We start from the raw sequence: 5835 nt of genomic DNA on the forward strand, positions 1-5835 counted from the left end.
TGGGTTTTGAGGTTTCAAATGCTACCTTTCCAGCACCATGTCTGCCTGTATGCTACAATGCTTTCCATCATGATGATGATGGACTAAGTCTCTGAACTTGTAAGCCAGCCCCAATTAAATGCTTTCCTTTATAAGAGTTGCCACGGTCATGGTGTCTCTTCACAGCAATAGAAACCCTAATATAGTGAGTGTGCTGGGTAGTTTTTTTGTTTTTTTTTTGTTTTTTGTTTTTTTGTCAACTTTATACAAGCTAGTGTCACCTGAGAAGAGGGAACTTCAACTGAGGAAAAGATGTCTCTATTGGATTGACCTGTGGGCAAGTCTACGGGGGCATTTGTCGGAGACCAGCTTCGACAAGGATGCCAATTACCAGGGTAGGGGCATGGGGATTAGAACATTAAGAGAACAAAGACATGAGTGAAAACGTGAAAACGTGAGATAAAACGGAGGCAGAGGCTGGTGTTGGGAGGGAGTTCCAGTGAATACTGAAGAATCGCCTGTTGGAGGATGTTTCACTTTTTTGGCTTTTTGAGGGGCCCAGCACCCAAATAAATCACATAGAGGCTTATTATTACTTATGAACACACGGCCTTAGTGTGGCTTGTTTCTCGGCAGTCTTCTTCCTTCCTTCCTTCCTTCCTTCCTCCCTCCCTCCCTCCCTCTCTCTCTCCCCCCCCCCCTCTCTCTCCCCCCCTCTTTCTTTGTCTCAAAAGGCTTTACTTTTACTTAGTCTAAGACTTGAGAGGGGCTCCAGGGCGTTACAAAGCTGCCTAGTGGCTTCTTGAGAGTTTTGGGTGAAGGTCCTGAGGCTGGTGCAGAGCAGAGGCAGGAGCCCCTTGGAACGAGAGGCCTCCTAGTCATGCTTGAGAATAAGCCGCTCAAAGAGGTACTCGCTCAGAGATGCCTGGGGCCCAGCAGCCAACCTGCGGAGGTTGGTCAGGTGGTTGCCCATCTTCTTGATGACTTTCACCTCCTCGTTCAGGAAGTGCTTTTCTAGGAAGTCATAGAGATGAGGAATTGTGCGAGCAGAATCCAGGGAATGAAGATCCAAGAGGGCCTGGTTCAAGTTTTTCTCCAGGGCCAAGGCAGCTTCCATGGCCTCCTGGGTTTTACCCCACTCATCTTGAGACGGCTTCTGCACATCCTGAAAGAGTGCATGGCCTCGGTGATCGTTCTGCAGCTTGAGGAGACGCTTGGCACCCTCGCGCTTCTCCCTGGCCTATTTATGGAGGAAGTGGCCTACACCCTCCAGAGCCACATCATCCCGACCAAAATAGTAGCCCAGAGACAGGTAGGTGTAGGAGGCCCACAGGTGCAGGTTGACCAGGAGGTTCACGGCAGCCTCCACTTCGGTGGAATAATTCTGACAAACCTGGGAGGTCACGGCTGAGATGCAGTTTGAAGCTAACCGCAAAGACACGGTGCTGGCTGTCCTAGGAGCTGAAGGCAGGGAGAAGATGGTCCCAGGGGCTGCAACTGGAGAGAATGAAGAGCGGCTGGAAGCTAACAAAGAGAGGCCTCCAGTTTGTTCCGTCCAAACACTGTTGAAGCAAGACACAGATCCACACAGCTCTCCGAGGGCTGCATTTTTTGGCAGCTTTTCTTATCTTAAATTATCTCAACTACCTTTTGCCTTTGGGCTTTTATCCTTCTCTATTTCTGTATACCTTACTTTACTTCTTTCTCCACGGCTTGCTGTGTAGCTGGGTGGCTGGCCTCTGATGTCCTCCTCTCCTTGTTCTCTTGCTCCTTGTTCTAGTTTCTCCTTCTATTTATACTCTCTGCCTGCCAGCCCCGCCTATCCTTGCTCCTGACTCTCTATTGTCTGCTCAACTCATTATTAGGACCATTAGGTGTTTTTAGACAGACAAAGAATCACAGCTTCACAGTTAATCAAATGCAGCATAGACAAAAGTAACACACCTTAAAATAATATTCCCCAACAATCACCCATGTATAATTTCCATTTGCTTAAAAGCCTGACCCCAAAAGGTAGGAAGAAGATAAAACTGCGCTTTCATGATATAAGGAACAAATAAACCAGCTAAAGGATTATGGGCTACATTCTTAGTTAAATATTCTGTTGCCAAAACAAGACAAGTAACACTCACGCCCTACACCAAAACATTCTGTAGGCAAGCCACTCCCTGTGTGAAAACCATTGTTACCTTCCTAACGGAATAGGAACCTGGTTGTGTCCTTAGATTTTTGTTTGAGGTATAAACAGATCTACTACTTAATACCTGAAATACCGGGTCTCGATATTAGCCACACCTGTTGACAATAACCTTGCGAGAACAGAAGTTCCAACTCTCCTACCTTTGATCAAGATAGAACGGACCCACACCTGTGGGCCCTGTCAACCATTTTGTCCATTGATGATTGATGTGAGAACCCCAGCCACTTGGTAGGTGATCCTGGGAAGTGTAAGAGAAGTAACAGCGTGTGAGCTTCAGGAGCAAGGCAGTAAGCAGAGGTTCCTTCATGGTCTCTGCTTCCATTCCCGCCTTTGGTTTCTGCCCTGAGTCCTTACTTCAAGACAGACTATAAACTATAGGATGAAATATGCGCTTTTCTCCCTAAGTCCCTAATGGTCATGGTGCTCATCATGGAGATAGATAGGACACTGGGACTTTGCCATCCATCACATACCAACTTCAGATCCAGACTCAGGCGGCCTGCCAGCCAGTGTGCTTAACACTGAGGCCTTTGATGCACAACTTTGCAAAGCTGACTCAGATTTTTCACGGGACTTCCAATATGCGATTGCATAATACCAAGGGCTCATGGAAGGCCATCAGGGGTCACCCTGGAAACATGGCTGTTGACTCCATGACTCTGGCCATCAGGAGTCTCACCCTGAAAACACTGCAGGCAATTCACCATTGTTATCATCATGATGAGATAACTCAGAGTTGGAGGATTTACACTTAAAAATCTTTTGGGGGTTGTGGTGTTGTGAACAGTTAGTCTCAGTTCTTGGGAGGCAGAGGCAGGTGGGTCTGTTTGAGTTTGGGGCCAGCCTGACTTATATAGTGGAGTCCCAGGACAGTCAAGACTACATAATAAGACTCTGTCTCAAATTTTTTTTTTTTTTTTTTTTTTTTTTTTTTTTTGGTGGGTAGGGAGTGCAAGGAACAATGTAAACTAATTAGTTAACAGTGTGACTCACACAGAGCCATCTGGAAAGTATCCTGGAATTGTTAAGGATTTTTTAGGGACCCAATGACTGCAGAAACCTGTGATCACAGAGCAAAATGAGAGCGCCACTCTGTATGATACTGTCTGAGTGACAGAAAAGTCAGGGGTACGGGAGCTTCATGGAAGAGACTCACCCTCCTGTGTGCATGACAAGGAGAAAGACCAGAAAGCCAAGAGGAATTCGTGGATGAGCGGGGGTTGAGCCAGAGACTTAAATCAGGCCGGGGAAAGTTTATGGTCTTATTTCTCAGGCTAAAAATAAGATGTGACAGAGGTAGCTTTTATCACTGGAAACAAATGGCTGGAATCCATCCGTTGACCTTTATCTAGGTGTAAACAGGAGTTAGTTTTAACCTTGTCCCTGCAGATCACCTTAGAGGGAAGGCTGGGAGATAGGGCTTTGTAGAACCCCTCTGTAAGATGCAATAAGCATCTCTCAAACCGAGCCTCTGAGCATCGTTTGGGTCATGCAGGTAACACGGGCACAAGTCAGCAAGCCTTGTTTCTAAAATGTTGGCTTTGGGGTTTTTGTTTAGTTGTTCTTGGTGGTGGTGGTGTTGGTGTTGGTGGTGTGTGTGGTGCTTGGGAGAAAGGACACGTGTTCTTAGGTTGACCCATGTGTGTAAGGTGCCTGTAGAAACCAGCAGAGGGAGCCTGATGCCCTGGAGCTGGACTGTTGTAAGACACTGGAGGTGGGAGCTGGGGACCAAACTTAGGTCTTCTAGAACAGGAAGTGCCTTAACCACAGAGCCATCTCTCAGCCAGCCCCTAGTTCTCTATTATAATCCATACGCTGGGACTTCCACGTAAATTCCGTTGACTCTTTCTCTCTTCTAGGCTTTCAGTACACAGACCAATAGGGTGCCTGCAGGTGCATGCTGCTATTATTGACCGCAGAGTCACTGGGCTGACAGCTCACAATGCATGGGACAGATCTCACCTGAGCTGGGACTCACGGCAGACCTGAAGCTGCCTGGCAAATGCAAAGCGAGTTAAGAACTCGACAGAGTGTGCCAAGATAGGAGAGGATAGAGCTGGCTTTAAAATTCGAGTCAGAAAATCTGCAGTCATCTGACGATTAGGAAATCTAATAGGGAAAACAGCTAAGACTATTTCTTTTTTTAAAATATTTATTTTATTATTATTCTGCATACAATATTCTGTCTGTGTGTATGTCTGCAGGCCAGAAGAGGGCACCAAACCTTATTACAGATGGTTGTGAGCCACCATGTGGATGCCAGGAATTGAACTCAGGACCTTTGGAAGAGCAGGCAATGCTCTTAACCACTGAGCCATCTCTCCAGCCCCCTAAGACTATTTCTGAATTCTCAGATTAAGCAAAGAAAGAGGCACATGCAGTATAGAGTGAGCTGTGGCCTCAAATCTCTTTCTCCAGTTTTGGTTTGGGTTTTGGTGATGTAGTCAAAGTTTTGGCAATAGCTAAATAGATGAAATGATTAATTCACTAGATTAATTCCCTAACGCTGTGCAATTAGTGACAGGAAAACCAGTTCTGATTATGGCCGCACTGTCTCTCATTGTCTTGATGGCGGCTTCTGAGATCACGAGCGAAACCTCATTAGCTGGAGTTTAAAGGCTATTCACTGCTTCTCCTAATCAGCCTCAACACCCATTCTATTCCTTCAGTCTCCCCCGAGAGGACTCGCGACTCTCATCCAACACACCAGAATATCGGCTATGCAGAGAATCACCGTGAAACCCTTGGGAAAATGTATTTAATTCTAGAAAAACAATCTGATTTATTCCTTTGCATAACAGTTTTCAAATGCAGCCAGCATTGCTTCTCGTCACTCAGAAGACGGGGAAGACAGGAAATGTATTTATGTGCTCACCTAGCCTTCACATCAACCCCCCCCCCCCCCTTGCTCTATTCCAGCGCCTTTGGGTTGCCATAGAAACCGCATGGCCTCTAGCTGAGATTCCTCTGAGACTTAATTGCATTTGGCATTTCATAAACTCTCTATTAACCTTTGCCTGGCAGGGATGGGTGTGAGGCAAAGCGAGTTAGATTAATAGCCCAAAGCGATGCGTGTACCCTGCTCCCGTGTGCCTAATGCTCTCTTTCAGGCAATTAAGTGTGCCTGTAAATGATGATTAGAGCGTTATTGGTGACGTGTGTCTTTCTCATTGGGAATGCGGCCAGGCCCTAAGATGCAAATCTAAAAAATGTGTCTTTTCCAAGGGGGACTTGGAAGGGAGGCTCAGTCTCTCTGTATATGTTTGTATCCGTCTGTCTATCTTTCTAACCCATCTCTTTATTTATTTAAAACAATTTTTTTTCTCATTTTACATACCAATCCCAGTTCCCACCCACTCCCCTCCTCCTGTTTCCCCACTCACCCCTCCCCCATCTACTCCTCAGAGCCAGTAAGGCTTCCCATGGGGAGTCAACAAAGTCTAGCACATCAATTTGAGGCAGGACAAAGGCCCTCCCCCCTATATCTAGGTTGATCACGTTAACCCTCCAAAGAGAATGGGCTCCAAAAAGCCAGTTAAAGCACTACGGATAAATTCTGGTCCCACTGCTAGTGGCCCCACAGACTGCTTCAACCACACAACTGTCACACAACATTCAGCGGGCCTAGTTTGGTCCTCTGCAGGTTTCCCTGCTGT

At 46.5% G+C, this 5835-nt stretch overlaps 1 pseudogene; it reads right to left on the reverse strand.

Annotated features, from left to right (window-relative positions):
- Nucleotides 1-853: 853 nt before the first annotated feature.
- Nucleotides 854-2501, reverse strand: LOC119823775 (annotated as a pseudogene).
- Between the last annotated feature and the right edge of the window lie 3334 nt (nt 2502-5835).

The sequence above is a fragment of the Arvicola amphibius genome, chromosome 9 (assembly GCF_903992535.2).
Source record: "Arvicola amphibius chromosome 9, mArvAmp1.2, whole genome shotgun sequence".
NCBI classification, from domain to species: domain Eukaryota; kingdom Metazoa; phylum Chordata; class Mammalia; order Rodentia; family Cricetidae; genus Arvicola; species Arvicola amphibius.